Source organism: Miniopterus schreibersii (assembly GCF_964146895.1).
Source record: "Miniopterus schreibersii genome assembly, chromosome: 7".
Classification (NCBI taxonomy): Eukaryota; Metazoa; Chordata; class Mammalia; order Chiroptera; family Miniopteridae; genus Miniopterus; species Miniopterus schreibersii.
The window spans coordinates 52055609-52065332 of NC_138108.1; positions in this window are offsets into that span (position 1 = coordinate 52055609).

Consider the following 9724-nt stretch of genomic DNA (forward strand, 5'->3'; position numbering starts at 1 on the left):
CTTGCCCAATATTACACAGCTCATCAGAACCTACATTTAAAGTCATATAACTTGGCCTCTAATCCCTGAACTCTAAGGCCTGCAAGTCTCAGGATTTGCCAGTCTAACTATCTTTCTCTTGTCACAAATTTCCTTAATTCCAGATGCTAATAGCTATGATCAGCCTGTAGCAATTGACACGATTTTTTGAAGGCTAAGATTCTAAAAGGAGATTATGATCAGAGAAATAAAGAAATAATATATGTGACCACAGGTCACCTTTCCATAGGAAGTCCATTACCAGCCACCATTCTCCTTGGCACTGCCTACCATGGTGTGGTAGTGGCCAGCTAGCCTGCATCCATGTGCCTTTTCCACCTGGAGGCCAGGCTCCAACTCTCTCAGGCTCTTCAAGGGATAAAACTATTCCCCTCCCTTAGAGCCTCCCCACAACTATTGATTGGGGCTGGGGAGGTGGTCCAAGGAAAAATGAAAGATCCATCCCTTCCTGATGGGGTTGACTTGCCTCCAAGTACCACCAGAGTACCCATCAGAAGCTGGCAGTCTTTTCCAAAGAACTATTCATATTGAACAATACTATATTGGGTATACCAATAATTCACTGCACTAAATCCAATCTTCTTTTTCCACCTCTTCTTCAGCATGATGTGAATGGGGTCCAACTCCATACCCTCCTGTCATCACTCAGTCACTATCCCAAATTTCCTAGAAGAAAATGCCTGGGCAAAAACATACAGAGCTCTCGGGAATGAGAACAGTTTTCAGGCATAGAGCCATCTAAATAAAGATCTAGGGGGGAAAAAAGTTCTTAGTGTAATCATTCTACTAAAAACTAAATCTAAACACATTACTAAATAAAATACAGTATTTCAATCCAAAGTATCTGAATTTGGGTGTTTCCACTGCATTCAGATCTTCCAAAAAGAACAGTGGTGTGTGGGTATATTAAAAAACCTGCACACTGTAACGTTGCACATTAAAATTAATAGAAAACAAGCAAGCTGGGGTCAGGGACAGATTACTTCAAACATATGCAACTTTGTAACCAGAATTTTAACATCAACAATAATTGTCGCCTGGGGTGTTGACCTGGACCACACAGGAGTCTACCACAGTGAATGAAAAATGCATAGAAACAACCGGGAGGAAATACTGGTAACACCTCATTTAGAGCACAGCTGGAAAGTGCTGAGAAAATGCCCCTGGAAGTGGACTCCTGAGCCTGCAGGCTGCTTTTGTGGTGGGCAGTGTGAATCCAGGTAATGGCTGCCAAACTCAGAGTAACCCCATCTACAGCAGAGTAACAGGCACAGGCCCCTTGCAAAGAGTCAGATTTCCTTGCAATCTGTTCTTGTACAGAGAGCAGTCATTCCAATTTTGCTGACTATCTGGGGGAGTTTCCATTTCATTTCACTGTACACAGAACTGAAGGCCTGGGCTTCTATTTCTGCACCTTACCCTATGCCACCCCAGTGGCCAGTAACCCCCATATCTCTAGACCCCTGAAACAGGGGTCAGCAAACTTATGAAGGGCTAGATAGTAAGGTTTTCTCCTTTGAGGGTCACACTACCTCTGTCATAAGTGCTCAACTTGGCTGTTGTAGTGCAAGAGGAGCCAGAGATAATATGTGAACACTGAGCTTGGCTGGTTCCAGTCAAACTTGACAGAAGCAGGAGGCCCAACTGGGTTTGGCTCCCAGGCTGCAGACTGCTGACCCTGATCCAGAACAGCACCAGTTTCTTTGTTTGTGATCATCTACCTCTGTGCTGTGGGCCTCCTCTTTGCTTTCTCTGTCTCTTAAGGATGTCCTCCAATTTCTTCTGAGCTTAATAATACCTTTTAAAGTATCTTTATTTTAATAAAGTGGTTTATCCAGATCTGGGTGTTTTGGGGTGGCAGAGGGATTTTTCTAATTCTTAGTTTTCCATCTTGTTGGAACTGTGTCTGGTATATATTTTTTCTATCTCTTTAATGTCAACTTCTGTGTCATTGTTTTAGAAATTCTTTTCATAAACAGAATATAGCTGGATTTTGTTTTACTTTTTAATCTGATGGTCTCTGTCTTTTAACTGAATTAAGTCAATTTACACTTACTATGACTAAGAGATTCACTGATGGTATCCTTAAATGACATTTTAAGCAAATAAAACTTTGCTTCATAATTAATCGTGTATAAGAAACCCCCTCCTTTTTAAAATAGCCATAGGGACCTCTTTCCCAGTTCCAAAGAGGAATCATGAAGACCAGGTGGGCAGATTTTTTTTTCCTCTTGGGTCTTAATCCCAATACCTAGCCTCACCCAAATTGAGGCCTCATGTCTACATGAGCTATAGACTGAAGCCTCCAGGTTATCAGGTAGCTGCTCAGGTCAGTATTCTGGCTTTAGCTTCCTCTTTGTTTATGAGCATGCTTAGATTCTCTCCCAGAAATATCATGGAGCTTTGGTGGATGCGTTCAATGCTTTGGGGCATGCTAGCTCTCCAACTCGCACAACCCACAGTAGACTGGTCCTTCTCATCACATTATTTCACTGTCTTCCTTTCTCACTAGTCTCCTTTCCCTCTCAATATCTACTTTGATTTTTTTTCTTACTATCTTCCTCCACTTTGTACCAGTTACTTTCCTTCTCTGGTAGCATATTTAGATCCTACAGAGTCCCATATGTGCTCCATCAACCAGAAAAGAAAAATAGCTCTATTAATTGGTCTTCTACTGTCATTGGGACACTCAAGCATTTATGCCAAAGGCAATGCATATTGGGCTGATGCAAGAAAATCTCATTTTAAAATCACAGACTTTAATCCTGTAGAAATATTCCCTGGTGTCACTCTTCTCTTTTCTCTAGTGAATATTTTAGATTTAATCATTCTTTTTTATAGCTTTGATGCGTTAGTCATATTTTCTCACTGCATTCCTGACTCTGAAAAACTATGCTTTGAAAAAGAATCTTGGTTGGCTACACTGTCTTGAGGAAGAGTGCCCAGACGGGCTGATGCGAAGACTCAGGCCTCCTTGGCAGAGATATTCCAAATTGAAGGTGAGAACATTAGGCAAAGCTTTCTCTCTCCTGGTAGCCATCGCCATCCCCAACTCTGGTGCCTCACTGACTAAGCAACCATCTTAGACCATTTCACTCCTTCTGTAGAACAAAGAAGCCCCTGTAGAAATGCCAGCCAGCAGGCATGATTCTATCAGAGCCCATTGTGTGAACTTTCTCTCTAAAAGTTAATAAATTAGAATTTGGTATTATAAAAACCACAATACAGACCTTACTGAGTCTTTACTCTTTTTTATTGTAATAAAATACTGTACACACACATTAGTTCTTACCATTTCAACACTTTTTGAGAGTATAGTTTAGTGGCATTAGATACATTTACATTACTGTGTAACCATCATCACCACCCATCTCCAGAACTTTTTTTTTTAAAATACCTTTATTGATTTCAGAAAAAGGAAGAGAGAGGGAGGGAGAGAGAGAGAAACATCAATGATGAGAGAGTCGTCATTGATCGGCTGCCTCCTGCACACTCCCGACCGGGGATCGAGCCCACAACCTGGGCCTGTGCCCTGACCAGGAATCGAACCACCATCTCCTGGATCCTAGGTCGATGCTCAACCGCGGAGCCACGCACAGCCGGGCCGTCTCCAGAACTTTTTGATCATCCCAGCTGAAATTCTGTACCCATTAAACACTAACTCTCCCTTCTTCCTTCCCTCAGCCCCTGGTAACCTCTATTCTACTTTATTTCTGACGAGTTTGACTTTTGCGGCACCTCCTGTAAGTGGAATCCTATAGCATTTGTCCTTTTGTGACTGGCTTATTTCATTTATCATATTGTCCTCAAGGTTCATCCATGTTGTAGCATATGTCGGAATTTTATTAAAACTTTACTTTTTAATGTATTGAACTTTATACCCTTCTGGGGAAGCGGATTTTTTTATTAGTCACAAAGCCATAAAGCTTTTTATCTGCATAGATGCTGAGATCATCGCTGACATCTCTCACTCATCAGCCCTCAAAATGCCATTCTCTCCCACAGCTACTGCTTTGGCTCTGTCATGTTTGAACTTTCCTTAGCCTTTTAACAAAGGGAAGACTTTGGAAACACATCACCTTCCCATGAAAAGGGAATTTTTATTCTGAAATATGTTAGCTGCTTAACTTATAAGGTGAAAATTTGAAGGCACTGACCTTCACAAGTAGGGGAGCTGATGGGCCTAACAAGAAACTGATGTCTTTGGTGTCCTGAGCTTGTCTTCAAGCCCTCTCTGCCCTCCCCCTAACCTGAAACACTGTGAAAGGTCAAACCCTGGTCATTCACACCCAGGAACAGTTTCTTGTTATTGGCACTTATCTCAACCTTACTCCCCCTCTTCCCACTTAGTTCCAACAAACTTCTCATCAGTCCTGCTCTATGCCTTTCAATCACTTTTCTTTGTGGAGGAATAAAATCCAATCTCCTTAACTTGACTTTTTGGGCTCCAAATAATACAACCCCAAATGACCTTTCCAGATCCAGCCGAACAAGATTCTTTACTCTTCTAGTCATATGTCCTTAATTTTCCTTCTTTGTCTTCGTTCATGCTTTTCCCTTTGATGGCAACATCCTCCCCAGTCTTTCAAAATGTTGGCCCTTAAGTAGAGATCATCTCAAATATCTACCTTGTGCAAGAAACCTTTTCAAATCCTTCCCCCTTCATATGATCGTTCCCTCTATTGAATCCTCAACACACTTATATTTCTACCTCGCTTTGGGAATCTATTAGATTATTTTTTGAATTATAGTTAGTTACACATTTGTTGCAGTGCCTCAAACTTAGTAGGCTGCAAATTGTGTAAAGGACGTGACTGTGTCTTGCTCTCTCAGAACACCTAGCACTGTGACTTGCATAAAGTCCTTTATAAATACATCTGTTCTCTCATTTGCTTGTTTACTTAGACTGGGTCCATGGCATTGCAACCTCAAATTAACCACGGAGCCAGCTCTCTCACAGGTGAGACCTCTGAGTCCCAGTGGAAGGAAGAGATGGGAGGACCCCGAAGCATAGGAAACCTGCCTGAATGGCAAGCTGGGGTTCACCGCTGATGATTTACCCAGAGTGGGGGGGAATCGGGTGACATTCTGTTTGCTTCATCACTTTGTTTTGGTTTAGTGGAGTTTTTTTGTTTATTGATTTTTGTTTGTTTGTTTTTGGTTGTGGTGTCCGGAGAAATATAAATGCAAAGGAACTTAAATTCAAATAAAAAATATAGTGATATGAAAATGAAAAGAATAATCCATATTTTTAAAGATGTTTTTCCTTTTTCTTTTCTGTTTTTACTGTTGAGAGTATTACAAATGTCCCCTAATTTTCCCCCCCAAAGTCCCTCTCCTCCCAGCCCCTGCCCTACCCCAGGCCTATTTTTCCTTTTCTAACAAGGGATGGGGGAAAAAATCAGATTATTCAGATGTTTTCTCTAACACTGGAATGCCCAGTGCTTCACCATGTTAATGATTAAGGTACTATAGAGAAAAATAAATGTTCCAAGGAATTTTATAAATTTAGGAAAAAATGGACATAACCCTAAATTACTATCTTTTGGTGGGATAATTTTAACTAATTCTCTACAAAATATATGATATTGGTTTACAGAGGGGGTTTTGCCTGATAATTTTTTAAACTATGTTACATTTATAAAAATAATATTTAAATCATGTTTAAGGTTTCAAAGGGAAAGAAGTGGTTTAATGGTGGGCTTTTGTTCTCAAGTAAAAATTGCTGTGCTCAATTTTAGAGAAATAAATATTAAATTGATTCTATATTGAGTACCACCAATTTGAAAGGAATAAAAAAGCAATGCAGAAATGGAAAACTGTTGAGTAAATAAATGATGAAGCAGGTTGCAAATTATAAGTGTTTTCAGTTACTCATCTTAGGAGACATTGGGTTGTGGAGCCACTCGATATTATTTTAGGATTCCTAGAAGATAGAGGAAGTCCTGGACGACATAGCAAAAGTCCTGTTTCCTTTATTTTTTAAAAAAGGGACAGAGCAAGAGCTTAATAATGAAAGATTAATCTACTTATCTCTAATCCTGAAATGACGATTGTAGATCAAATCCTAAAAAATCTACTTGCACTATAGACATCTAGTGGCACACAGGATCCTGACAAGGAACGGTGTGGCTGTCTGAAACGCAGTATGTGTCAGACAACTTTAATTTCCTTTCATGACAGAATGATGGGACACGTAGCTCAGAGGCAAGCAACAGAGGCCATTTATCTGTCTTTTACTCGAGCTTTCAATTCTATCATACATGTGATGCCCAACAGCCAGCTAGGAAAATACATCAAAACCTTGTTTCCCAAGCTGCAAGCCCTGAAGAGTTTCATGAGAATTTTTAAATGCAAGAAAACATTCTTGTAGAGAGGATTATCTTTTAAAAAGTATTTTACCAGTTTAAAAAACTAACTTCTGTTTTGCAGTAAGAAAAATAAAATGTAATGGAGAGCTCTTCATATAGAATGACTTCAGTTTCTTAAGTCAGTGTTTTTCAAAATGGTCTTGAGTTCTCCAGTGTTTTCTGGTTCCCAGCAGGAACCAGATGGCACAATTAAACTGGAGAACCGACAGAACTTACTGATGGGACTATTTACAAAGGGGTGAGCAGAATTTAGGGAACAGCAAAGGATGGTGCAGCTGGGAACAGCTGCTACCAGCCCTGATCTAAGGGGTCTGAGGATGAGTAATGAAAAGAATCTAGAGAAGGCAGGGGTGTGCCAGGGGCAACCCACAGGAACCGTGGTCTTTGGTAGGGGACACAGGTATCCTGCCATGACCCAGCTTGAGGGAAGTGTGTGAACTCATGAAATCATATGTAAATTCAGGGGTAGACATATGAATGTGCCTTTTCCTGCAAAGCGGGTCCATAGATTTTACCAACCTTCTGCAAAATAAGTCCCAAATGTCAGGAGCTATGTTTTTAAAAGAAAAAAATAAAATTCCAGCTGACTTTGAGGTATTGTTGCAATTGATAGTTTATAGCCCTTATTAAGTACCTACGGTGTAAAAAGTACTAAATAACATTCTATAACTAGGTAAAAGTAAGCTAGGTAAAGTTATTTAGTGTATTTTGGACCAAAAAGGAATCATTAAACTTCAACTGTGTTGGCATTTGGGAGTGAAACATGGAATACAAGAGCTGGTCATGACTGTTAATGAGCTCACATAGCAAACTATATTGTGTAACACACAGATATTGTTCTGAATGGTTGGTCAAGTAATCACATTTGGATAAAATTAGCCTGACAGGCAGTCAGCTATGTATGTTATTTATTTTATTTATTTATTTATTTATTTATTTATTTATTTATTTATTTATTTATTTATTTTTAAATGGCAAATTTTCTCCTATTTATAATGGCTGAGTAATATTCTATTATATTTATACTATATATGTGTGATATTTTCTTTATCCATTTTTCATCAACAGACAATTGTTTCCATATCTTGGCTATTGAGAAAAAGGTAACTATGTGAGGTGGTGGATATGTTAATTAACTTGATTGTGGTAATCATTTCATGATGTATAGCTATATCAAATCATCAAGTTGTACACTTTAAATATATACAATGTTATTTGTCAGTTATACCTCAATTCTCTCTCTTCATATATATATATATAGCCAAGATATATATAGGCTGTTCCTGATGTCTAGGAGTAAAATCCAAGTAAGAGGGCTTGCTCTTTATGAAACTATTTTAGTGGAGACACTGTCTAAAGACTTTGAAGTTCAGCTGGACAAGTGTCTGCCCGATTCACAGGTTATCCATTCTTCTAAGTCAGTGGCTCAAGACCCAGGCTACAAATCACCAGGGAAAATTTTTATGCAGGGCTTCCCAGACCACTGCCAGAGATTCTTATTTATAATGGGTCTGCACTGGGGCCCCAGATGGTGTCTTTAAAGTCTTCCTTGATGATCCTAATGAGCAGTAGTGTGGAGAGCCACAGGTTGTTGTCCTGGAGGAAACGGATAGGGGTGGCATGCCTCTCTGTCCCCCATTCCTCACACACACACACACACCCGGGCAGTCGGCCCCAGGGCCCACCCTCATCACAACACTACTGTGTTGCCTCTTAGAATGGAGACTAGCTGTTCTTCTGATCATTAATTCACATTTTTATCTTAAAGACACAGTAAAATTTTTCTCTTTATGAAGCAATCACTAGCTAGTCCAGAGCCAGTTCAGGGCCTGCCTTCTACCAGTGCACAGACTATACGAGATGCATCTGGGTAGTAGCTTCAGGCTTTGTGCCGGTGATGCCCCTCCCCTTTGCTTTTCCTTTTCTCTCCCATGTACTCTAACTTATACTCTCTTGCTGTGTTTTTATTTAGACTGATAGACTGTTTCTGATTCTTCTAGGGAAGAAGGAGGGATGTGCTTTTACAATGAATAAATGAACAAAGAAAAAAAACACACAAAAAAATCACTAAACACAGAATGCGCCAAACCAGAAGAGAGTTTTTGCAGCATATCTGTTTCTGGAAGGCTGTTTGAGAAGAAGGCTGGATGAGTGGAGAGGAGGGGTTAGGGGTGAGGGGGGACAGTGGTGCCCAGACTTAGGGCAGGCATGGGTGCGTAGTCAGTGAGTGCCTACAGAGGACGAACTACATGATGGTCTCAGGGTGGAGAGGAGACTTGGGCCTCCCAAATGAAGACAAGCTGGGAAGTTGTAACCCAAGCTCATGAAAAAGGACAAGTGTTCTCAACACAACCTATGAATAAGAACAAATTGATGTCTGCCTAGTGCAACCCCAGTTCTAAAGGAACAAGAAGGGAAGGTTTGGTGGGCTAAGGAGGAAATGAACTCGGAGCTCTCCATTAGGAGGTGAATTTGGGGCTTGGCTTTGACAGAGGGAAGCCATATGCTATATGAGAAAACAAGAGGTTGTAGACATCGCCACAGCTCCACACTGATGGTACAGAGTTCTTCCTCCCCATAGAGTGAGATGCAGGGGAAGGGACAGCCAGGTACAGTAAGCAAAACAGGTACAGTCTTTGCCTTCATGAACCGGATAATCTAGGCCCTGCACACTAATTAAATGACCCTAATTGTGACATAATTGCAAGCTGTGATGAGTACTTCAAAGGGGCAGTAGAGGGGGCTGTGGGAGACAATGAGCGAGGCTGGGAGGAATCTCATGTGAGGACCAGGAAGGCTTTCCATCGGTGGACAAATGGAGAAATATTCAAGAGAATTGACTAATAGGTCTTGACAATTGATTGGAATAGGAAAGAAGGAGACAGCATCATGAGAGGGGTTTACCAGGTTTCTGGCCTGTGCAGCTGATACCATGAGACAGGGAACACTAGTGAGGAAAACACACATACACAAACATAAGCAGATGCACGCACACAGGCACACACACACTCCCAGTCAGGAGTCGACAGGACAGTTAACCGTAATTATTTCATTCTTCTGTCTCCCATAGACTCCTCTCAATAAAACAGATAATAAAGATTTTCTAGGAATAGACAAGAAAGAAGTTCAAACTTATGGGGTTTGAAAGCCTATGGAGAGCATTCTGGAGTTATTCTCACTAGGTCTAAAAAAATATGAGACAAAGTGAATACCCCACTACTGATGGCCATATTATTCTACTTTACTTTTAGCTCTGATCTTTGGTCAATTATTGGGATACCTTAAAAATTGCCCTCCAAGCATATCTATTTCCA